The following is a 27970-nucleotide window of genomic DNA, read 5'->3' as shown; positions in this document are numbered from 1 at the left end:
GTCGTATCAGTCCGTCGTCGATACGTAAAATTCGTACGACTATGAGAAAACAATAATATCAATAATAATAATAATAATAATAATAAATGATACGATCATTGATCTAATTAATCTGTCAAATCCTTTCTTAAAATTATTAGAAACATTATTTTTTATACGAAAGGGAAAAAGAAAAGTCTAGAACAAAAATATAATAAAAATAATAATAAAATATAATAAAATAATTTATCGTGTATAAAATACAAAAACAAAATATTATTATTCTTCTTCTTCTTCTTCTTCGAAAGAGAGAGAGCGAAAAAATCAAACAATTGTCAATCTTTTTCTAAAAGAATTATTGTCATTATTTAAGACATACTTCCTTTAAACAATATTTTAAATAATTGATCGTCGACGTTGTCATCAGAGCTGGGGGTTTTTAACAAAATTCGACAGAAAAATAAAAATTACGCGAGTTCGTGAGTGCATTGAAGAAAGAAGTGCAAAAAGAAGAAGAAGAAAATATCAATACATTTTTTGAAACCATCATCCAACCCTCCTTGTCCATTAAACGGGCCCTTTGGCTGCAACGATCTGCACTTTAACGTCAAGAAATACGTAAGTAATCTTTTTTACAAGTTTTTTTATTTTTTTTTCTAATTTAAAAAAAATGGTCTAACCTGTTTTCTATATTCTTTTCATTTCATTTCTTCCTTTCTTTTCTTTTCTTTTCTTTTTTTTTTTTTCTATATATAAAAGCTTTTATAGAAAGGGGAAACGGTATGTAAAAAAAAAAAAAAAACCTTTGAAATTATTTCAAGTTTAAAGGGGTGGTTACACACATCCTTTCCTTTTCAACCCCTCCAACCCCTCAGTCGATCGAACATCTTGCGTAACAGGAATTACCATGGGTTTATATCCCATGACACATTTGATTATTTTTATTTACAAAATGAATATATGAAAAAACGTTTGAAATTATTTTCAATTTAAACGGGTGGTTACACACATCCTTTCCTTTTCAACCCCTCCAACCCCTCAGTCGATCGAACATCTTGCGTAACACAGGAATTACCATGGATTTATACCCCGTGACACATTTGATTATTTTTACTTATAAAATTAATATATTTTTTATTCATTTATTTATTTATTTATTTATTTATTTATTTATTTATAGCAGACAAGAAAAAATAATTTATATGATAATAACGAAAGTTATTACATAGTAAATCTTATAACAGGTAAACTTAGTTACCTGTACATAGAGCTGGGTACATAATTGTGTGATATTAACGATATTTTTAGTTAAACAATATCACATATTACATTTTTTATTCATTCGAAATATTTCATTACATTTATATATTTATTTATTTATTTATTATTATTTTCAATAGATCGCGTAGAATTAATTAAACATTATTTTCTAATCAATTTATTTGAATTAATATTTTGTAAATTAAATATCACACATGTGGTACATTGAATGATTACATTTTGTTCGAAATATTTCTTTTTTTTTTATCATATATGTGTGCACTTTTATTTACATATTTCATTATAGAATTAAAATGCAATGCTAAGCAAGCGTAAAGATGGCGACATAACGTGTAATATAAATGTTTCACTTGAGATGAAACAACACCATGACTTTCTTAGTATAAAACGTGTCATGGGGGGGTTATTAACTTGAAGTTAGGTATCATTTAAGTGTATAGTAAATTTATTCGAATCGTTATATGATTTCTTTGATGTTATGTTTAAAAATATGTTGTTAATATGTTGAAATTTTAATGAGATTTATTAGAAACAACATAAAAAATTATTATGAACGATTCGAATATTTTTTTTTCAAGGCCTTTCAATTCTCGTTTCTTCCTTTATTGTCATACACATACACATACATACATACATACATACATACATACATACACTTGAGAGAATAAAGTACGTTACAAGTCTCTCTCTTTCTCTCTCTCTCTCTCTTTTCTTATGAGAGAGAAAGAGATCATAAATAATCATTTGACCCAGTAGCCTTCAACAGTACAGTACAGATGGTTTCATCCTTGCCATCCTCGTCGAAGATCCGACCAGTTCATTTTTAGGATCTCACCACACGAATATAAATCTTTGAACGTTTACGTCTACGATCATCGTTGCTTTGCGAATTCGTTTTATGTTACCAAGACTGTTTTTCATTCTTATTTTTTGTTTTTTTGTTTTTTCGTTTCGTTTCGTTTCGTTTCGTTTAAAAGTTATTATCAAATTGTATTTTGATCTTAGAAAATATTTTTGTTTATTTATTTTTACATGAAATATATATTTAAATGCTGTGTGTTTGATCTTGAATTTTTATCATTTTTATTTGATTTTTTTGATGCGAACATTTCTTTAGAATCAGGGTCATTTGAAAATCGTGAAACGGAAGAAACCGTAAAACCGATGAAACATTAATTAATTAATTAATTAATTAATCAAATTCTATAAGATCAAAACTCAGTGTCACACAATATGTTTGTCCACTAATCATTTCAAAATTACTCAAACTTATTTTAATAAAATTAATTTTTATTTCACTTAGTGATTTTTTTCCAACTTAGCACATAGCACAATTTGTATCTATTTTTATGTATTTTTTTTTATTACTAATTTAAAGATTTTTATTTAGAGATTATCTAGGTTCTGTAAAGTTCTTTCAATAGATGGCACTAGTATTACAATTCAATTATTTTGTAGCTTGCTTTTCTTTGAAGGTTTCACTTCTTATACCGTGTGTGATCTGCACACATCTGCTTTTTTTTTTTATTTTTGCATATATATTATGGGGTTGTTCGGAAAAGTAATTTCGTTTTTTCCTGACACAATAAAGTTCATTAATTGATACAAACCAACAAATACCAAAACCAGTACCAAAAGATCGATGAAAGGTGTAAATTTATCTAAATTCAATTATTTAAGTCAACTTCATGGGCCTAGGTTTAACCTAGGAACAAAAATTATCTTCATTTTTACACACAAAAAAACACAAAATCACTTTTCGAACAACCCAATATTTTTTTTTTTTTTTGTAATAAAATTATTATCAAATTATATAGCAGAGGAAGTTAATAAGTGTACTCTAACGGTACGAGAGAGTTAAATTTCAATATTCTTTTACACAATTTGAAGTACCTTCCTTCTAAACCAGAATAACGGTATTCCCCTCGTCACATCTTCATCTTCATCATCATCCTCCTCATCATCTTCTTCTTCTTCTTCTACGTCGTTGTCGTCGTCGTCGTCGATGAAAATTGTGTTTAATAGGACTTAGAACATAAATACGTTCATCCCATCGAGGTTAGAAATCGAGAATGAAAACAAGACAATTTCCATTAATTATAGTTTGTTATAGATACACTGTTGTATAGTTGTTTGATTCGAAACAAGAGAGAGAGAGAGAGAGAGAGAGAGACAATTTCCATCAATTATTATAGTTTGATTATTTTTTTGCTTCTAAACGATTTACACAAACAAATATGATTTTTCTTATAGATTTTCTTTTTCTTTTTTTTTTGTTCCTTTTAGATTACATCGATGATGGATTGATGGATTACGACCGATCGGAAAGTTTTATCGTTAAAAATAAATTCGTTCAATTAGAGATATATATTTATTTTATCACGCGTATATAGTTATTTATAGTTCTTACGTTAATCTTTTCTTTTTTTTTTTTTTTCTTTACGTTTTCAATTGTAGGTCAAACTCGTATAGAATAAATCCAAATTGTCGTCGTAAGAGAAATCGATGAAAATTAAATAGAATTAGAAATATATTTGCATTAGTTTAGAACTCTTTGAGATAGCACCGGTAGAATTTGTAATCTTTAAAGTGCACACGGGAGGGGGGTGTTGGACACCCCAACAAATTGTTGATCTCTTGAACGAAGAAAATTCCATTTCACGTTTGAAAGTACATCGATTGTAAAAACAAACCGGACATTATCAAGGTCGTAAAATCACATTGATTAAGATGGGCTGGCTGGTCACGTGATGCGCGGTGGTGCATGGGGGATGATCGAACGTAGCACAAAATATTGGTCGGTATATCAAACGGGAAAAGACACCATTAGGTAGACCAAGATGGGAGGATAATATTATTTTGGGACCTGAAAAAAAAATAGGATTACGAAGATCGTGCTCAGGGACGGGAAAAATGGACCCGGGATTATTTGGTATTTGCGACAATGAATTTTCGATTTCCTAATGCCAGTTAATAATAATAATACATACATATATACATATATACGTGTACACAACGAGTTTATTCTTACGCACTTTGTACGGTGAGAATTATGATGAGATTTAAATTAAAATTATTTCCTTGGCATTAATATATTGTAATATTCGAACTCGAGACAAATGTCGTTAGTATTTATAAACATTACTAATGTAATCTAGTATGTTTAACGAAGTAAACGCGTATACACATTGTATTTTGAAATTGAGAATATTTCGTGTTTTCTGCTAGTGGAAGATTGTGTTCGTTATTTTTACATGAAAATCATTCGCAAATGTGTTCAATGTTCAATAATAATCTCTTCATCATCATCATCATCATTATCATCATCAATGGATCACCATCCACCACCACCACGGTAGATTTCAATTTATCAATAATTACTTTCAAACCCTTCTCTTTTTTTCATTTTTTTTTCTTTCTTTTTTTTTTAATATTCACGATTACTTAATTTTAATTTAATTAATTTGTGTTACGTCAGTCAAACTATTATAAAAAAAAGTCTTCCTAAATTTTATCACATATCTCTTAGTGCACATTGTCGCAGTTTAAACGTAAGATTATTTTAGCGACGCAACTTCTTACGTTTACACTAGGATTTACATATTTAGATTTATGAAAGAAGTGTAAAAGTATACGAGAGAGACAGACAGAGAGAGAGAGAGAGAGAAACGAGAGATTCTTTAGCAAATCGTGAAAATGTATACTCGACGATGTTCCAACTAACAGCGTATGTTTACATTTATACTCACAAAGTATCTACATATAAAAAAGAAAGAGAGAGAGAGAGAGAGAAAGAGAGAGAGAGAGAGAGGAAAGAACATAAAGTTGTAAGAACACAAAGTTGTATCTCTATCTTCTACTTGACGTGATGAAGATGAAAGGCGGATAAATTTTTTTAATCTTTTTTTTTTTTTTTTTACATTACACTCTCTGACATTAATATTATGTTGGTTCTTTTTATAGAAAATTTAATGTACACTTGGCAGATTTGTTAATTTGTAGTCCTTCGGAATATACCAGAAAAGGATATGCAAATTTATAGTCAAGAGTATAAGAGGTACACACACACACACACACACACATACACACATAAATAAAATAGAAATAGAAAGAAAGAAAGAGAGACAGTTTGTCTGACGATTGGCACATCTACCAACTTTTCGTTATATAACTGTCTACTTACTTTGTATGCAGTTGGTAGTACTTTCGACAGTACTCAAGTATAATACCTATGCATATGTATGAATGAATGTATGCAGTAAGAATGTGTCGCGTGAAAGTTACATATCGAGTACATAATAGATATAACATACTATCGATCGATACTAAAAGAATCGAATATTCTTTTTAAAGACAACAATTTCAACCGGTTTTATATCGGTTTTATTTCAACTCTTTGACTGCGGTGCGTTCTCGAATCAATCCATTAATATGAACGGGGTGTTGTGCGCGTGCGATTTTCGCATATCAGTCGCTGTGACTGTTTTTTTTTCCATTGACTACTGATCAAAATGGATAATAATGGCAAATCTAATAAAAATATGAATTAAGCTATTTTAATTTATTTGATTTATTTTGTGCATTACTTCAATTATAATCGATACTCTCTTAATATATATAAATTACGTATGACGTTGTTTGTCCGCAATGGACTCTTAAACTACTGAACCGATTTTAATCAAATTTTGCACACTTTCTGCAGTTTCATCCAACTTGAAAGATAGAATAGTTTATAATCATAATTGTGTTTTCAATTTCATTCATATTTGAATAATTTTAAATCCTAATTATAAAAATAATCAAACGATAATGAACGAATAAAGATAATAACATTAAAAATAGACCAATTTCAAATATAAATTGCAATCAACCAAAACGACATTGAAATAATTGCCAATATTTAGTTGTGCTATGTTAAATTAATCGGTAATACAGCAATAAAGGTATTATAGTAAAAAAAAAAATACAGAGGGCTTATGTATATTTACGCATTTCGTGTATATTGATGGATTTGTTAGAGCGTATATATACGCCTTTAGCAGTCACTCAAAACTACGAACGTTTAATTTTATCTTGAAATAATTACATGTGTACACACATACTTTAATATACACACGAATATTTATATTTAAATTTATAAAACGTGTTTTTTTGTTTTTTTGTTTGTTAATGTAAGATCGTTGTTGTTGAGTTGTTGGATGTATCTAAACATAACTTCCGTGATTCGTTAAAAGAGGGTGGTAGAAATTATTCTAGATGATCTCTGTCATTTTCTTTTTGTAGAAGTTACACGAGCGGAACCGAAGCTCTAGAAAGTACTACTTACTCTTCTCATTCCTATTATCTATTCGTTGTTTTCAAAGAGGCACAGAACACATCTGCCTATCTATCGTGGTGGTATGCAAATAAAGAAAATCAAAAGAAAAGGATAGATGAAAATGTATAAGAAAAAGAGAGAAAGAGAGAAAGAGAGAGAGAGAGAGATAGAGATAGAACACTCATATATACATATATATATATATATATATATATATATATATATATATAGAAAGTGATTAATTGAAGAGAACACGCGTTACAATATTGTCTAATCTTTGATGTATTGCATCTTGCATATAAAAGAAGAAGAATAAGAAATAGAAGGAAAGAAAAGTGTTTATGGTAGGGGTGGGTTGTAGTCGGCTCCTGACCTCGTGACAACGGAAACGTAAATAAATAAAGCTCGTTGTCCGTTAGTCGCCTTCAATGGATACGGTACGACGGAGTATCACCGTGTAAGTTTAATTTTAGCCGGCATTCATGGGAGTGACGATAAAAAGAAAATTCTCCCCTTTTTTTCCTTTCTCTTTTTCACTCTCTCTCTCTCTCTCTCTTGCTTTCTCTCTCTCTCTCTCTTTCTTAACAAGTTTTATCATTTCATGTATGTTTGTATGCAGTATGTTAAAAGATCGTTGGATGGTTCGTTCGTTCAGCTCGTCGTATACGGAGGCTCGTTCTAATACGATTAACATAATTCACATGTGTTGATGTGCTTTTTAAAATCGGATTGGTCGTTGGTGGTGGTGGTCTTCTCTGTGCTCTTTCTCTTTTTCTTTTTTTTTTTAAATAATATTATTAGGTCGAGTCATAAATAACTTCCCGTTTTTATTTTTTATGAGACACAAACAATGACGTTTCTACGACTGAACGTCGTAGAACTACGGCGGTAGTACAAGCCGCCCGATGAGACAGTCTAGTGCGGGCCACCGGTGGTACGCGCTGGCGTTAACGTGTTAAGAAAAAACGGTTGAATGTAATCATTGACTATATAAAAAAGTTTAAGACTAAACTGAATCCTTATCTATACAGTGATATCGAAAATTCGTTTGTTTTCGATGACTTATAATAGGTAAATATGAAAAATAGATTCTACGAAAGTTATTTATGACTCGAGCTAATATAAGTGTGTCGGATATTAAAAGATTGTGTAGTATTGAATTATTGTTAAAATAAATATCGATATGTTTATTACTTTGGTAGAAAAAAAAAAAAGAAAAAACAACAACAACAACTTTGTGAGATCCTTATTTGGATCACCGTGTATATAAATCTTTTTCTTATATTCTCACCCCGTGAGATTTAACCGAAGATAAGAATTATCTTGGTGCCTATGTATGTCGAACAAATTTTCTTTGGAGTCTTCTTCATCTTCTTTTTCTTCTTCTTTCAATCTCCCAGCATGAGTTTCTCGTTTTAACTTACAACGACCGGTTATTTCATTCGGGTAGGTCTACCGATGATGGTACTTTCTTCTTCTTTTTCTTCTTCTTCTTCTTCTTCTTCTTCTTCTTCTTCTTCTTCTTCTTTTGTAATAAAAAGAAAGAAAGTATTGAACCTAAACACACGTGAAATGATTTCTTAAAAGGGGTGATTTACTCGTCTACCACATATCGTTCTTCTGTCGTTAATTTCATTCAAATCAATCATACGAATGTAAAAATAACAACATTTATTTAAAGAAAAAATAGACAAAGATGAAGAGTCTAACGTTATTTAATTGAAAAATCATTAATTCATATTAAATAGAATAACAAAAAAACAAATCAAAAATGTACGACAGGATTCATTTGTCATCATCATTATAAATTTATCTTATACATTAATTTCATTTTGTCTATTTTTTCTATCATCTTTCTTGCTTCCTTTTTTACAATTGTTCTTTTTGAAGTGAAAATTTCTTTAGAATCAGGGTCATTTAAAAATCGTCATTTGAAACGGAATAACGTGAAACGGAAGAAACCGTGAAACCGGTGAAACAAAAATAATTAATTAATTAAATTCAATATATCATTTAATTCTATATATTTAATTAATTAATTAATTAATTAAATTCTATAAGATAAAAATTCAGTGTCACACAATATGTTTGTCCACTAATAATTCCAAAACTATTCAAGCTTATCTTAAAAACATTAATTTTATTTCACTTAGTGATTTTTTCCACCTTAGCACATAGCAGTACAATTTTTATCTATTTTTTTTTATGTATTTTTAAATTACTAATTTAAAGATTTTTATTTAGAGTTAGGTTATTTAGATTCTGTAAGATTCTTTCAATAGATGGCACTTTATTACAATTCAATTATTTCGATATATTCCCTTTTCGAAGCTTGGTTTCACTTCTACCTTGTGTGATCTACACACATCTGTTGTTTTTTTTTTTTTTTTTTTTTTTTTTTAAAGAAAAGATTACCTACCAACCAAAAAAAGAAATATTTTCAAGTAATTGTCAATTAGTATAAATTAACGTGTCGTGCAAAACGCTCGTAAAGTCTTACTATCTACCTATCTATATCTTTCTCTCTCTCTCTCTCTCTCTCTTTCTCTCATTCTCTCTCGTGCCATTTATTTGCACGCAAGTCAGACGTTTCGAAGCATATCGAACATGGCTATACCCCCATTGAGTATAACTCACTAACGACAACGTGAACCAACCACCACGTACGCGTATATTATGTGTATTTCATTTTTGTCAATTATTTTTCTTCTTCTTATACATTTTTTTCTAATGGCTATTCATTCTTTCTCCCCTCTCTCTCTCTCTCTCTCTTTCTTTTTCACGACAAGACACCTAGCAGGCTCTTATTCTCATTGGAGCGTGCAAGACGAACGACCGATCAATCCTGAGATTTCCTTTGAAACCGGCCCAACGACTCTCTAGAGAAGTCTAGCTAGAGTAACACGCTTCTCTTATGTGTTACCAACCCCCTCGATTCTCCCCCTACCCCTACCTCTACCCCTACCCCTACCACCTTTCAAGTATTTTACAACTTTCGTATAGACGTGTCTCTGTGTACACACGTCTACACACAGCACTACGTTTTATAGACATTTGTCTGTCTCTCTCTGTCTATCTGTCTGTCTGTCTGTCTGTGTATGTGTCTACTATTTGTATATGCATTGTATATAATAAATGTATATATATATATATGCATATACATGTGCGTGTGTATATAATATTTGTGTGTGAATTGTAGATGCGTGTGCTCTCGTGCCCTAACATCTACCTACGTGCACGCGTGTTTTCCGGTCAGTCATCTCTCTCTCTCTCTGTCTTTCTCTCTTTCTCTTTTCTATTCTCTTATTTTCTTATTCTCTTTGCGTCAAGAGAACGCCCATACCTTAGGGCCCCAACGGACCCACATGAAGGAGTTCAAAGAGAAAAAGATGAATTAGATTCATAGGTAAATCTAACACACACGCAAAGTGTTGTTGTTCCTATTTCAACTTTTGCTTCCGGAGAAAGTGCCAGGGGCGACTTGACTTTTCAACGGATTATATTCATCTTGTTTTTTTTTTTGTTTTTTTTTTTTCTTAGGTTTTTCCCTCTCTTTACCTTCATATATATATATATATATATATATATTTAAATCAGACAATGATATTACATTTTGTTAAATAGGATGTTAGATTTATGTTTTAACCAGTTGACTGACTGTGGAATTTAGTTTGAAAAGATCACCACCACCATCACCACCACCACAGGGTGTGGAATTAAAAATAAGCAACGACGTGTATACACGTCTAACGCATCACAGTAGAGACGTGTATATACGTCGAACACACATTAACTTAACTGGTTAATATTAGATTTTGTGTTACGAATCATTTTCTTTTTTTTTTATTATTGCTACTCAATCAAATTGTAATTGTAAAATCATCGAAGACGAGTAACGGGAAGTACCATAATTAGATTTAGGAATAATAATGCTTTCTAATCTGTTTAGAATAGTATTTGAAAATTAATTTTAAAAAAATATAAATGACGTATACGGAATAAAATATACAGTTGATTCATAAATCATGCACTTTGTTTTTTTTTGTTTATAACCATTCAAATTGCATTTATATTAGAATGATTACTAAACACATGTTTGAAGAGTATACTAAAGTTAACGTTTGTTTCTAATCGATTTACTATTGTATTTGATAAAAATTATACACACACACACACATACACAGACACACAGAGAGACTGTATAAAAAAAGTGTTAGATATATTACTAATTAATTGAATTGAATTTAAAATATGACTAGTTCTTACTAATTTTGTACATCATAATTATGTAATAAATATATATATATATATATATATATACACACACACACAGAGAAAAATAAAACGTCTAAATGTGATTACGATTATCAAACATCACACAGACGATAGATAAAATTATTTCAAAGTGAACAAATGGGTTAATTCTGTGATAAAGCATTTATCACAGACTACTGTCTCCTAATTCGTCTGTTGATCTCTTCCTATTTCTAGTATCATTTTGTTGTTGTTGTTGTTGTTTTGTCTCTCTATTTTTGTCATAATAAAAACAGATCATATTCGTGCTACATTATGTGAACATATTGAAATAGAACTAATGCATGATTCATGAGGATTAGCTTCAAACATATGCTTGATTTATGAAAAATGAGAATAATGAGAATGAGTTAGTTGATGATGATAGAAATGAATCTAATTGAAATACGTGTCTTCTTCTTCTTCTTCTTCTTCTTCTTCTTCTTCTTTTGATCGATGATTGATTGTGAGGTCAAAATGAGAACTTAACTATCACTTGTTTTAAGTAAAATCCCCCGACTCTTGGATTAATACGAAAAATACGACATATAAGCGTAATTTTGTAATTAAAAAAGAAAGAAAGGAAAGAAAAAAAAATATATCAAATGAAAATAAGAAAAAAGAAAAAAAAACTGTGTGCTTCGAAAAAAAAAATGTATCTTTTGCATTATCACAACATTTTCTTTACTTCGACACACGCTTATCTCTCTCTCGTGTTTCATTTCTTTTTTTTTTTTACAATTTAATTTCATATTTTTATCCCTCATTTCAATTTATATTTTCATTTTATTTTAATTTTTTTTGTTCGCTAATTTTTTTCCCCCTTCTCTATCTCTTTTCAAGTAAAACAGTTTTTTTTTTATATTGGGATTTGTAACACTTGAATTACGCTATCTGGTGGTTAAATTCAAAATTACAGTAGATAGGTCGAATCGTTACGCCACGTGGTGGGATTCCTGGCACTTGAATTACGCTATCTGGTGGCTAAATTCAAAATTACAGTAGACAAGTTGAATTGCGTTCAACGTCACGTGGGATCATCCTCTAGCACTTGAATTACGCTATCTGGTGACTAAATTCAAAATTACAGTAGATAGAAATCGATTATAATTTTTTCTCTATCAAATATTTCAACTTTTTTATTCATTAATTTTGTTATTGGTGTTCTCACCTATGAGAAAGGAATTTGTTCATTTGTCATTTGAAACAAAGAAAAGGGACAACAAAAATAATAAGAATGAGTGTAAAGTGAAATGTTAAACGTCGTTATCTGTCTTATTAGATAACCAAATGGTCTTGTTTGTCCGATGAAGGTCGTTGTCAGGGTCGATTTATTTCAACACGAACGGAAATGCACATTTGCAATAAATACATATTTATTGTTTATTTTTAATATGGCAAAAAAGAAAAAAACATTTTTAACCCTTTGACCTTTTTTATTCTCAACCTTGAGAAAATGTTGAACATGAATTGTATTCACGTGAAAACCACGAGATCTGAGAATCGTCGAATAGGAATTGATATTTTATCGAAATAGATAAAAAAAGAAGAATATTTTGTGGTAGATTATGAATTGGACGTGATTAGGTCGTGATATGTTAGTGACCCTGATTAGAAATCACCTTAGCAACTATTAGAAAACGTAACTGCCTATCTAGTCGATATTCATTCGAAAATTTATTCGATATTTCACATGTAATATGATTTTTACATAGAATTATTTACGCTATTTATATTATTTTATTTATTTTTATTAACCATAATATAAGAACATTGAATTTCTCATGTATCTGTACAAATTTTGTTTTAAAATAATATAATAATATATACTAATAATAGTATATAACTATATATAGTATATATTATAAAATAATATATTAATTTTAATTAATTATTATTTAAAATTAATTAATATAAATTAATACTATATTATGTGTGTGTGTGTGTATATATATATAGAGTATATATTATAAAATATATATTGGGATCTCTGGCAGAGAGGGGCGTAACGTAGCAATTCGACCTATCTACTATAATTTTAAATTTAACCACCAGATAGCGTATTCAAGTGCTAGAGATCCCAATATCTTAATTATTATTATTAGTTGGCGTTAGGAACTGGAAAGTTGATTGCTGCATCCCGCCAAAATCCGCCATTACCAAATCCCACCAAAATCCGCCATTACGAAATCCCGCCATTGTTCCCCCGTCCTTGATATATCTTAATTAGTTAATTACAAATATTTATTAGAATAAAATAGATGAACATATAAAAGTATCAACATTGATCTTTGTAGATACTCGATAAATTAAAGCATTTAACTATAAATAGATAGCAAAGTTAAAGTATCTACTGTAGTATTAATCGTTAGCATGATTTATAAGCAGTAAATCGTTTGTTCCATGCTGCAGTGGTTCGGAACAAAAGGTAGTATCGAGTACTTATAATACTTACTTATGATCGTATGGATTTCGTTATCGACATAAGGAATACAAATTATTATAGATATTCGATACACGTTTGTATATACTCGTTCTATGGATTCTTGATTATGTCATATCTTCCACTATTTCTCTTTCACATTGTTATATGATACGCCTTCATAGTTGAAGTCTTAACTATTACATGTGTACACAATATATGCATATTTATATGTATGTTAGGTATTAACATAACCTCTCTCTCTCTCTCTCTCTCTCTCTCTCGTACGAATGCACTAGTATCATTTGAATCACATCATTCCATATATTAATCATAGTCAATGGTTATCAAGTGTCTCGTATTATGAGAAATCTTTTTACAATTTCATTTTCATTTCCGTGTCCTTGATTTAATCTGTGGCGTTCTCGCGCGTTCGACCTATCTATTCTAATTTTAAATTTAGCCACCAGATAGCGTATTCAAGTGCTAGAGATCCCACTACACAGATGTTACTCCTTACCTCTACCTTCCATAACTTAAACCTATTATTCATTTTGTTTTATAAAGTATGATTTTTTTTTGAAATGAAGTATCTTATTGAAAAGAGGGCTCGTAAAAGAGGATTCTTTTTGAAATCTTGGCCACAATTCATACGTCATTTATCAATGATTATGCTTAATATCAACTAACTAAGTGTGCATTATAATGAAACAAATAAAAAAAGAAAGGGATGAATGTGAGAAGAGCATTAATATCGGATTCGGTCGAAAGTTATCTTCTTTCTCTTTCTCTCTCTCTCTCTCTCTCTGTTTTACTCTTTCATTTTCTCGCTTTACAGTATTTTGCGTAAAGTTAAACAACGCGTTTCTCCGAGTAATTATTAAATGATAAAACGAGTCTTATTATCGGAATCTTTTTTCCTATCGCAATATTTAAATTTAGAATGGTCATACGTTCGCAAATAACTGATTTAACGTACCGACGCCTCTCGTTTTGACTTATTTGATTTTTTTTTTTTCTTCTTCTTCTTCTTCTTCTTCTTTTTGATTTCCTTTTCTTACATTGTACAATTTTATTCGCATACATATATAAATATATACACACACGGATATGTTTAAATAAGGAAAAGAAAGACAAAATATATTTGATTATTGCATAGATTGATCAACACTTGTTTGTTTCTATTAGAAATATTATTCATCTATAAATAAAAGATAATTATATACATATACATGTATGTATATATTGATCTTTGATAAGAAATGATTGAATAATTCTGACGAGTGTGACTTGTCCAGTTGTCACGTTGATAGAATCTTTGATTTTTTTTTATTAAATAATCTATTTTGTTTTTTCTATGATAGATTTATTTATACGAGATGAAGTTTTATCGAATGGAAGATTTCTTTTTCTATTTTTTTTTTGTGTTTTTGTTTTAATGATATATCAGATAGTTTAATTACCTATTGCAAAATTGCAACTACTTTTAGATTGTAGAAAAATTATATGCTAATAAAATTGTATTATTAATCAAATGATGTTAGAATAAACAAGAAATATAATTGAAATAAATATATATAAATAATATGTAAATGTTAATAATTAATATGTATTATACAATTAAAGAAATAGTTAAATAATTTGTAATTTAATAGTTGAAACAACAATTTTAACTATTTTTTTTTTTTTACTAAAATAAAAATAAATCTATTAAATTATTTGTTTATAATCAAAATTTCAATTAATTTGATTAAAATATTTTTAGATTTTTATTAAATTATATTTATTATAATATTTTATTAATAATAATAATATCTTATTTATAATTAATGTCATACGTGATTTTCAATCTTACAATAAAGAAACAATTGAAATTATTTTTACTAAAATAAAAATAAATCTATTAAATTATTGTTTATAATACAAATTTCAATTAATTTTATTAAAATATTTTAATATTTTATTAATATATAATAATAATATTTTATTTATATACATATAATATTTAATTTTTTATTTTTAATAATATTTTATTAGAATATTTATTTATAATTAATATTATACGTAATTTTTTCAATCTTACAATAAAGAAACAATTGAAATTATTTCTTTTTTTCTAAAACAAAATAAATATATATATACATATATATATATATATATTAAATTATTGTTAATAATAAAAAATTTCAATTAATCTTCTTGTAATGTTCTTAAAATAAATGATGTCATACATGATTCGAAAATAATTGAAATGAATGTAACATACATACATACATACATACATAGTACAGTTAATAGATGATAATTATAGTACGTGTTTATTATTAAATCGTATTATATAGTATAAGAGTCAGCATTTACTTTAAACTTTGCTCGGTAAGATTCCGCGATCGAAGAATTGTGCTCGTTGAAATAAATCGTTTAAAGAAAAAAAGAGAGAGAAAGAGAGAGAGAGAGAGAGAGAATAAGAATAAGAATAAAAAAAGAAAAAGAAAAAGAAGGTGAGGGGGTGTGGGGTATATATGTCGGTTATCAGGCCGCTTCGAACCAGAAAGTTGATTTGATAAGTGATGGCCGAGTAGGAGGAAGAGGAGAAGGAGGAGGAGGAGGAGGAGAAGGAGGAGGATTCGACCTCTCTTTTCCCTGGCGCCTTCTTCATTTTCAAGCAAAAAAAAAAAAAAAAAAAAGAATAGATTATTTCTTCGGATAATAACATTGCTTACATATTTATACTATGACGTTTACTAATCTTTAGGAATTTTACTCGTAAGTTTTGGACGATTAATACTAGAGAGACAATAAAAAAAAAAAAAAAAAAAAAAAAAAAAAAAAGTGTGCACGTGCACGCACGTGTGTAGTGAAAACGTAACGCGTGTTCGTATCATGATCCAAAATGTCTCGTGGAAATTTACAGAATGTTTAGGCGCCTAATCATCGTTTTGATGGAAATATTAATAGAAAGTGGGAGAAGAGGTGGATGGTTGGATGGATGGATGAGTACGGGTGAGTGGGAGGGAGGAAGTTAGGCAAAAAAAAAAAAAATTAATAGCAAAATATTCTGAAGTTTATGTTTACGTTAGGATTTATGTATTATTTTGAACTCGTTCGATAATAGTTTAGTCGTAATCGTAGAAAATATATATCGATTGTGATCGATAATTTTATGAAAAACTTTTCATTTAATAATAAACAGAAAAATATATAGTTTATCATCGATGATGGTGTGTTTGACTTACGATGATCTCTCGTTGCTGCAAAAGCAAAGTTCTCAAGTGTCAGAATAATAATAATAATAATAAAAAAAAAATAAAAAAAAGAAGATTTTTTTAATGAAAAATTAGTTTGCGCGAATATATTTTGAATAATCAAGAAAATTTAGATCTTTGAACTTTAATAATCTTTGAACTCGCGAGAATGATATTATTTAGAATAATTTTCTATTGAATGTGAGAGAAAATGAAATGATGATTAACAATTTTTTCTTGATGCTTTTTTATTTTATTTTTTTGTATTTTTTTGAAATAACTCTAACCAACATTTTATCTTTTAATATAAATTTTGATCTCTTATTTTAGTTTTTTTTTTCTTTTTTTATCGATAAAATATATCAACGAAATAATTGTCTACATTGTAAGACAACAATTTCTCATGAAACTTTCAACTTGATGTTTATTCTAATTTTAACAATAATAAATTGCATAAATTCCGAACAAATTTGTCAGTAAAGAATAATAAAGAGTAAGAGGTTTATTTAAAAAAAAAAAGAAAGAAAAAACATTTGTTCACAATACACACACACACAAATACACATATTGGCAACATTTGAAATTTCATCGTCAGAAACAAGAAAATAAAATGCCAGTTACAAACCAAAAAAAAAAAAAATAGAAAGAGAAATAGAGAGAGGTTTACTTTCATCCTCTCGAATTTTTCCTTTTTTTTTTTCATTTATTTTCTTATTTTTTTTTTTTGATTTTTTCAAACCTCTTACAAGAGTAGTTGTGATTGCTATTCTTTCTTGTTCGGTGCTTTCCCATTTGCTTTCTCTAATCGTCAAAGCACACCATAGCTCACGAGTCTGTCTCGTGATTCTAATCACCCAATGGAAATTTCTGCTACGCGCTAGTTCGCAAAATAAAAATTTCGTTTATCTCGCCCGTCCAAAGAAACAGATGAAACATTCTATCTCTCTATCTCTTTCTAACATATATTTTATACACGTATATATATATATATATATATATATAAAAATTCAGTGTGAAGTTGTTTGTCCGCAATGGACTCCAAAACTACTGAACCAATTTTAATCAAATTTTGCACACTGTGTGCAATTTCATCCAACTTGAAAGATAGGATAGTTTATATCTCAATTTATAATCGCAATATTATTTGTTTATTAACAAAGAGTCATGATTACCTCTGTTAATTCGATCAGATTCTAACAGAGGGCGATATAAGGTAATTCGTTGACTTAAAGACGTGTGTATCAGACTGATTGTGAGCTACAGCAACGTGTGGAAGGGCACTCCTAGTATATAATATAAATTATACGTGTGACGTTGTTTGTCCGCAATGGACTCCTAAATTACTGAACCGATTTTAATCAAATTTTGCCCACTGTGTGCAGTTTCATCCAACTTGAAAGATAGGATAGTTTATATCTCAATTTATAATGGCAATATTATTTTATTATTTATCGGACTGATTGTGAGCCACAGCAACGCGTGCCGGGGCACTCATAGTATATATAATTCATTTAACATTCCTGAGCTTTTTTAAATATTTGTTAAAAGTAGGACGAGTGTTGTTACGTTTATCGCATAAAACGTTTTGAAAAAAAAATGGTACCACGAGAAGAAAGTAATGAACATTAACACAAGTCACTGTTATATATGCGTTTTCCGTGTCAATGATAATCGCTGATAGAAAACATACATTTGAATTAAAAAAATAATAATAATAAAAAAAAGGATTCTTAGTGTAAGAAATCAATTTCTTATGCAACTTAAATTACTTATCTTATCATTTAATGAATATTCTCTTTCTATATTACACGATATATCAGCTTTTCTTTTTTTTTTTTCAATGATTATTTTTATTACTTTAGTAATAAAACTATCATTGAGATAATAACAAAATATATATCGAAGAAATGTTTTTTATGAACGTTTTGATTAATTTCTTTTCATATTGGATTGTTCGTAAAGTAATTATGTTTTATTTTTTGTAAAAATGAAGACAATTTTTATTTCGAGGTTAAACTAAACTTAGGATTTTCGAATAGGTTTAAATAGTTTAATTTGATAAATTTAAACTCTCAACGATTTTACGTGTTGTTGTTATTTTTGCCAATTTGCATTAATTAATTTCAAAATTGTGTCAAGAAACAACGAAATTACTTTCCCAATCTAATATTTTTATTATACAATTTACATTTTATTAGAATTGAACATTTTGATGAATGATTTTAATTTCTGTTTTTTTTTTTTTTTTTTTTGGAAATAAATAAAATATATTGGGATGATCTCTGGCAGGAGGCGTGGCGTAGCAAAATTCGACCTATCTAGTGTAATTTTGAATTTAGTCACCAGATAGCGTATTCAAGTGCTAGAGATCCCACGTGACGTCGTAGCAATTCGACATATCTACTCTAATTTTGAATTTAGTCACCAGGTAGCGTATTCAAGTGCTAGAGATCCCACTACACAGATGTAGCAATTTAACCTATCTACTCTAATTTTGAATTAGGCCACCAGATAGCGTATTCAAACGCTAGAGATCTCAATTGGAATAGAATTTGAAATATCGATGATATTAAAACGTAATAAGAGTGAAAAGTAGAAACAGAATTAGAAATGTAGAAGTGTAGAAGTGTAGAAATGTAGAAGTAGAAGTAGAATTAGAGAGAGGTGCGAAAGCAAGTGTCCGTTTTCTTCTTGGTGGATCGCATTTCTCGCATATGCTCGCTTATGTTACTACTTGTTAAAATGTACGTCTGACCTATAAATCCGATCTTCCAGGGATCGCCATAACACGATGGCACCATAATCTCATTTAACGAAAGTACAAACGTCATTAGAATTTTCTACGAGGAAGAAGGAAGTAATAAATATCCTCCTCACCATTTATTATAATTAATGATAAACATTTGACATATGTCAATCATTCAATTTACACGTTGAATGGGAATACATAAAACACCTTAAAGATAAAATGATTTTTAAATAGTAAAAAAAAAAATATGCAAATAATTGCATCAGAGTTCTGTGCTGCTTATGAAGGTTTTTTTTTTCATCTTAATAAAAAAAAAAAAGAAAAAGGTGCTTCGTCAAGGTTGCATCAGAGTTTTTGTACGATGGGTTAAATGTATGATTTGAAATCGAATGTATGTCAAATGAAATGTTTAAAATTGACGTGACTTAGTAAATAATGAATATAGAAATAGAGAATAGAGAAAGTAAAAAAGAAAAAGAAAAAAGAAGATGTCTGACATTTTTGTTTGACATTCTGCTGCTGTTGTAAAAGGGCCTCTCCGAGCATTGACTCCGAAACGTTCTTGTACGGTTCGTCGAACTGAGGAGTTAAGAAGAGGCAAATAATGCTACGTACGGGGCTCGCTGGTCTTTCAAGTTGAGTAAAACCGAACGAAGTTTCTCTGAGGTTCAAGGGCCGACGCAATTCACTTTTTCTTTTTTTTTTTTTTCCCCCTTCAACACCGTTTTTTTTCAATGGTTAGGTATAATTTGATTTTTTGGTTTTGTGCCTCATCAATATAATAATATTATTGTGTTATTTAAACTTACCTATATTATTGTAATATCCCAACAATTCAAAACTCGTGGAAAATTGAGAAGAAAGTATTAACAATTGACGAATTAAAAAATTATACAAATGCACACGAACACACACACACACACACATATTGTGTGTAAAGAATTAAAAAGAAAATCGTAAATTTACATTTACTATTAAATGTTCCAAGCAATTTTGTAAAACAAATATATAAAAACCAAGAGTGTTCAACCAATTGACAAATAAAAAATAACACAAATGCACACGAATAAACACACACGCACGCACACTCACACACGTTTCAATTTATGTTTTTTTTTTTATAAAAAATTAAAAAAGAAATTTTCTAAAATTCAATTGACCATTAAACTTTCCAATCTGTGTTTAACAACTGACTACAAAAAAAAACTAACACACTCACACACGTTTCGATTTATGTTATTTTTTTTTTTTTTTTTTTGGTAAAGAATTAAAAAAGTAATTTTCTAAAATTCAAATGACCATTAAACTTTCCAATCAATTTTCTAAAACCGAAATATAAAAATCAACAGTGCCGTATAAAAAAAAAAATAATAAATAAATAAAGGTATCTTAACTTGTTGTTAATAAAAGTTAAAATAAACGGAAATTAGGTTAAGTAATAAACTTCGTTAGTTTATTTCTTTACTGATATAGATAACTAAAATCTCTCATGGATTAGGTAGGGGACCACCAGCACCATTTGCTTTACTTGTATATTGGACTTTCGATGACTATATATATTAAGTTAAACGTTATTGTGTGTGTGTGTGTAAGTTTGTTCCTGTTGCGCTGTCACGCACTCGTCGTCTGATCAGAAGCGAAATTTAAGAACCGGTTTTGCTTCTATTTACGATACACGCGAATCTATATTTGATATCGTGTTTAATTTACCACGTTTGAACATCATTGACGATGAACAAGTGTTCTGAAAGACAGGTCAGACTTGTTGTCTTTTATTACTAAGAACTGTTGACGACATATATTTGTATATTAAAAAGTAGTCAAAGAAATAAAAAAAGAAGAAGATGAAGAAGAAGAAGAAGAAGAAATGCCGACAAAGAATTTCGTAATGCATAATACATTTTGGAAATTTCCTTTCAAGGATCATTAATATTCTTTTCTTAGATGTGTACGTAATACGTTTCTTAACATATGTTTTACTTGTGTGTTTTTGCGAATATAAACACACGTGGAATTATATATATATATATATATGTTTGTATCGAATAATTAAATTAATTAATATTTTATTTTATTAAATATAATAAATTTAATTAATTAATTAATTAAATTTAATAATAATATATAATTTAATATATTATAATATAATTTAAATATAATTTGTAATTGAAATATAATATATAATAAATATGTGTGTATATACATAATATATAAATTAATATATAATATAATTTAATTAAATTAGTAAACATTTTATTTACTAAATATATTATTTTATTAAATATAATAAATTTAATTAATTAATTAAATTAAATTAAATAATAATATATAATTTAATATATAATATAATTTTTATAAGAAATATTCTACAATTTGATTTTAATTAAATATAAATTGTTGAACATTTGTTTTTTTTCTTTTGTTCTTCTTTTTATTTTGTAAAATATATTGGACAAATTTTTTCGTAGAAATAAGAATTAATCGATCGGGGCGGGGAGGGAGGGGGGAGGGAATTAAATTCTTTTTATAATTTATATTAAAGATAAATTAATTCGATAAGAGAAGAAAAAAAGTCTTCTTCTTTAATGTCGTTTAATGATAAAGTATTTTTTATTATACCGTTGGATAATAAATTATGTGTATTATGACTTTATCAATTTCATAGACTTTGTTTTTTGTTTTTTTGTTTGTTTTTTTTGCCCAATTAGTCGATTTTAAAAATGAACTAATCTTTAATTATTATATTTACAAAAATTTCCACTCTCTCTCTCTTTCTCTTTCTCTTAAAAAAAAAAAAAATATATATATATATATATATATATATAAAGATAATTAGTTTAGTCGAATCTTCAAAAATATTCCAGTTATTTCTAAATCGCGGAACTAACGTGCACGAAAGAAAAAAAAATATCGTCTTTTTTCTTTTTTTTTTTCTTTTTTTTTCTTAATATCATTTTGTTTGTCACAATATCTGTTATTTTTGTAGACATAATCTTCGAAAGGGGTTATTAAGTGAGCTAAAAAAAAAAAAAAACAGAATATTAAAAATAAAACGCATAATTTGTTGTTTATCGTTTCATGTTTGTATAATCGGATGATTTGTTTTAGTTATTTTTAATAAACGATTATAAATAGAAATAAACAAATGTAATGAAACAGAGAGAGAGAGAGAGAGAGAGAGAGAGAAAGAGCGAGGGGAAGAAAGGAAAAGAATTTCTAATTAGAGTTATAAATAAATTTGTTGTTTTGTCAAATATATATTCGTTGATAATTCAAAAACATTTTTAGAAAATTTGACCGTCATGGAAGACATACGTTACGTGCACTCTGATCTTATTTAGCAGTGATCCAAAATACGAGCGAGATGACACACGATGACAGACAAGGTGACGCTGATTGTGACTACCTTATCAGGGAAATATCACGTATGTCGAGTAATAAATAAAAATCGTGTTATATGAAGTCAAAAAAAAAAAACAAAAAAAAAACAAAACAAAAAGGAAACACAGAAAGAAAAAATTATTATATTAGTCGATAGGATAAATTGGCACATTTTTTTCTGCGTCGTATGACATTTTTATCAATTTCTCAAACTTCTTTTTCATATTACTGTCTTTTCTTTTCTTTTCTTTTCTTTTTTTTTCTTAATTTTTAATTTCATTTTCTCAATCATATATCGTCATTTTTGGTAAATACAAAATTAAGTATTGGAATCTCTATCACTTAAATACGCTATCTGGTGGCTTAATTCAAAATTACAGTAGATAGGTCGAATTCCTACGCCACATGGTGGGATCTCTATCACTTGAATACGCTATCTGGTGGCTTAATTCAAAATTAGAGTAGATAGGTCGAATTGCTACGCCCCACGCCCCTTCCCCCCCCCCTCCCTCCCTCCCTGCCAGAGATCCACTTAAAGGGTTAATGAGAATTGAAAAAGAATAAATGAATGCAATTGTGGTTGTTTCAAAATGAATATTATCTCTTATCAATTATCAAAAGTTAATGTTAAATTGAAATGAACATAAAGGTAAATTAATTAAATCGTGCATGTTTCATTTGAAATCTAATAGATCTTAACGCAAATTCCGTTAAAATACATGACTCGATTTTATCTATACTTGTTACCAGTGATTTACGATCACTCGATCTTCACGTAGAAACGTTTCAAGACTATTAATCCTCCCAAGAGTTAACGTGAACGTTAAATCCGTTTCACCTTTAGTATACTAAAGAGTACAACACGGTTTGGTTGGTCATTTGAATAATGTTCACACTTTTTTTTTTAATATTAACAACAATTATTTACCGTTGTTACTTTGATTAATACAAAATATTTCAAGCTTCCATTTACAAATGTAAAAATATCAAATATTATAGTTCTTTTTGTATTAAAAAATAATTTCCATATTAAACTATGAAACGCGATCAATTTCAATCGTCGTGTTATTCTTCATCTTCTTATTACAAAATCAATTCATCCATCTTTTCAAATTTATCTTCTGTAAGATCTAACTATTCGAATGCATATATTAACGCCTACGCAACTCAGAGTTCTCTTCTTCATCGGACTTGATGAAACCATCGAGGGTGGATGCTTCCTTATTGATTTTAACTACAAATGAGGGTCTCTCTCTCTTTCTCACTCTCTTCTTTCTCTCTTTAAATACAAGGAAGAACCTTATGAACAGATTACCAGTCTTATATTGCTAACATTAAGGTCGCTTTCTCGTTATGATTTACTTGAGTAATTAATGAGAGACCATCCTTTAAACGTTATTATACTAAACACACATACACACACACACACAGATACACAGATACACGAATGAATTCTAAAAATATATATGTGAAGATTTTCTTGAAGAAAATTAACGATCATTAATCTTCTCATTTCTATGACTAATGTTAGTTATCTATTTTCACGTTTGTTCAAAATAGGATATTAAAATTATACCAATTACTAATACACGAATACAAATAAACGTTTAATACGTGCACCTTAACACATTTCCATGTGTCATAATACGTTTTAATAGTCTGATGTATAAAATTGGTTCAGTTCAAATCTCAAACACTATTTGACGTGGTTTATCTTGTAATGGATACGGAATGATTTTCACACAAGAAATTGGCGCAGTTCGGACAATTGGAATCAATCCAAAGGTCCACCAACATCATAGACGTCGATTTCGATGACGCCAGGAAGATCAGCACACCCAATTTCATATTTGAGGATATCCCATTTGTAATTTTTATTATTATTATTAATTGGTACTATGAACTGAAAAGTTTCAAGCATAGCAATTTGTGGAAAGATTTGTTAAAAGATAAAAACGTTTGGGGATGAATAAAATGAATTTCGAAAAGTCAGTCGATTTTGGAAAACGATAGACACTTGTATTGATTAATTAACAATTATTTTAATGTACTAATGCACTCTAACTTTTATTATAGTAATAGTTTAGTTTCGAAGTCATCACTATGCAGGAATATAATAAAATAATTGGATTAGAATGATAAAAATATTGAAATGAGAACGTTGTATTCTTAATTTCGATTTATGAAGAATATTATTAACGTTACACACATGCGCGACTTTCGAAATGTCATATAAACAACATTCAATAAAAGAATTTTGATAGAGAGTAACGTATCAGTCTGAAGGTGAATTTCGAAGAGGACGGTTCTCCGATCATATACTTGGTGTTTTTAAAGAATAATACACATTCCATTCAATTAATTAACAATTATTTTAGTATTCTAATACATCCTACTTACATTACACGTAACTTTCACCTTCAAAGTCATCACTGCGCATGAGCGATAAAATAAATACATTAGAATGATAAAAATATTGAAATGAGAACGTTGTATTCTTAATTTCGATTTATTAAGAATATTATTAACGTTACACACATGCGCGACTTTCGAAATGTCATATAAACAACATTCAATAAAAGAATTTTGATAGAGAGTAACGTATCAGTCTGAAGGTGAATTTCGAAGAGGACGGTTCTCCGATCATATACTTGGTGTTTTTAAAGAATAATACACATTCCTTTCGATTAATTAACAATTATTTTAGTATTCTAATACATCCTACTTACATTACACGTACCTTTCACCTTCGAACTTACACCCTTTCACCCTCATCACTGCGCATGAGTGATCAAATAATTGCATTATATTACAAAAAATGACAAAAATTTAAACATTATAATCTTAAATTCTATTAATTAAGAATATTATCACATTACACACATGTAGCATTGAATAAAAGTATTTCCACAGATGACAATGTATCAGTCTGAAGGTGAATTTCGAAGAGGACAGTACTCCTGACATATAATTCGAGCTTTTAAACATCAATACACATTTCCATTGATTAATTAACAATTTTTTTAGTATTCTAATACATCCTACTTACATTACACGTACCTTTCACCTTCGAACTTACACCCTTTCACCCTCATCACTGCGCATGAGTGATCAAATAATTGCATTATATTACAAAAAATGACAAAAATTTAAACATTATAATCTTAAATTCTATTAATTAAGAATATTATCACGTTGCACACATGTAGCATTGAATAAAAGTATTACCACAGATGACAACGTATCAGTCTGAAGGTGAATTTCGAAGAGGACAGTACTCCTGACATATAATTCGAGCTTTTAAACATCAATACACATTTCCATTGATTAATTAACAATTATTTTAATACTTTAATATGCTATACTTATATTATAATAGTTATTATACACGAGTTATATTTATATATATATATATATGTGTGTGTGTAAATCCTTAAAGAAGCTTCAAGACGATTGGACTCGCTCCAAGGGCGTGACGTTCCGTGGAGGTTCACTCGATCTAAGACGGTGCACTCGTCTAAATTTAATACGAGATTGTCCGAAATAGTACACACGACTGCGCAATTTTCTTCCTCGGACTTTATCGAGCAAAAGATGGAGTAGACTGGATCTTAGAAATGTTACAATTTACTACTTTTACTATACATCTCATTTTATTCTTTTCCCTTTCCCTTTGCCTTATCTTTTTTTGTTCATTAATTTTTTTTTTTTTTTTAATCTTTGAAATAGATAAATTAATTTATATTAATTGATTTATGAAAAAGAATGCAAGTGACAAATATTTCAACACCTTTTTCTCTAAATTATAATTTCATTTGCAATTTTTTTATTTGACAACTGCAACGTATCGATTGTTCTTTTTATTTCAATTTAATTTGTAGAAAATTCTTTTTTTTTTAGATTAATTTATATTAATTAATTAATTTTGTGCAAAAGTATGCAAGTGAAAAATATTTTGACACCTTTTTCTCTAAATTATAATTTCATTTGCAATTATTTTATTTGACAACTGCAACGTATCGGTTGTTCATTTTATTTCAATTTAATTTCTAGAAAATAATGAATATATCTGTTAAAACATTTGACCCTCTCAATTATATTCACTAATTATTTTTAATATACATATATATATAATTTTAATTAAAATAATTAATTTCATTTATAATCACCACCTAATCGTACATTTTTGTAATTTAGGATCACCGATAAAGCACAATTTATTTATTTATTTATTATTAATATTATTATAATATAATTATACATTGATAGATAATTTTTCTAAAAATATCAATGGAATAATCGTATGTGTCTGTGTGTGTGTGTGTGTGAGTAAGTGGATGCGTGTGTTTACATATGTATTATATAATAAGGAACATATCGTTAACTCGTAAGATGTTTGAGATTAAGTAAGGTCGTGGTCTCGTGGATCTCTCCAAGCACGAGAAGACCATGCACCATAGGAACTCTGGTAGCCATATTATGTAGAAAACACGTTGATAGAGATCTCCAGGTGTATCCCATGGTCACGCGAAGGAAAACATAGAAAAAGAATTAGGAAAGAAACAGAATAAAAAAAAAACGATTATACGAAAGAACAAGAAACAGACAGACAGAGAGAGAGAGAGAGAGACAGAGAGAGACAGAGAGAGAGACAGAGAGACAGAGAGAGACAGAGAGAGAGACAGAGAGAGAGAGATAAACTCATACATACTTAATACACAAATATATTATTTCACATATACACACACACACACACATATATATATATATGATACATGCATGTCCACTTAAGGAACATGGTGCTATCTCTCTCTCTCTCTCTCTCTCTGTCTCTCTCTCTCTGTCTCTCTCTCTCTCTCTCTCTCTCTCTCTCTCTCTGTCTCTCTCTCTCTCTGTCTCTCTCTCTCTCTCTCTCTCTCTCTCTCTCTTGTCTCGTTGCTTGTGGAATTTGTAATATTTTTCTTTATTTATTTGCAATAATCTTTGTCTTTCTTTCTTTTTCTTTTTTTTTTTTTTTTTTAATAAACATTACAAAACATCATTTGCAAAAAAAGGGGTGTGTGATCGTTTATTAACTTTATTTATAATAATATCAATTCGAGTTTTACCTTACTTATCTATTTGTCATTTGACCGTATGATAAAAGTCTTTATTCGTCAGAATAAAATGATAATGTAATAATGTAAGCCTCTTATCGTTCATTTACTTCTCGAACGATTGATGAATGATGATTTCTATTCGATAGGATCGAATTTAATTACATTACCATCAATTAGAATGCGTTATTCGGCATATTTTGCGAG

At 28.7% G+C, this 27970-nt stretch overlaps 1 protein-coding gene across 1 annotated transcript in view; it reads left to right on the top strand.

Moving 5' to 3' along the window:
* Positions 1–73: 73 nt before the first annotated feature.
* The window catches only part of Gbs-70E (Glycogen binding subunit 70E), a 48958-nt gene continuing 21061 nt past the window's right edge, over positions 74–27970 (top strand). The window contains exon 1 of the mRNA XM_089177367.1: positions 74–597. The gene's annotated coding sequence lies outside the window, so the exon portion shown is untranslated. The remainder of the gene's footprint in view (positions 598–27970) is intronic.

The sequence above is a fragment of the Polistes dominula genome, unplaced genomic scaffold (assembly GCF_049000335.1).
Source record: "Polistes dominula isolate Pdom_NZ unplaced genomic scaffold, Pdom_raw_medaka contig_20, whole genome shotgun sequence".
In the NCBI taxonomy this organism is placed as follows: Eukaryota; Metazoa; Arthropoda; class Insecta; order Hymenoptera; family Vespidae; genus Polistes; species Polistes dominula.
This window is presented reverse-complemented; position numbering and strand designations above follow the sequence as displayed.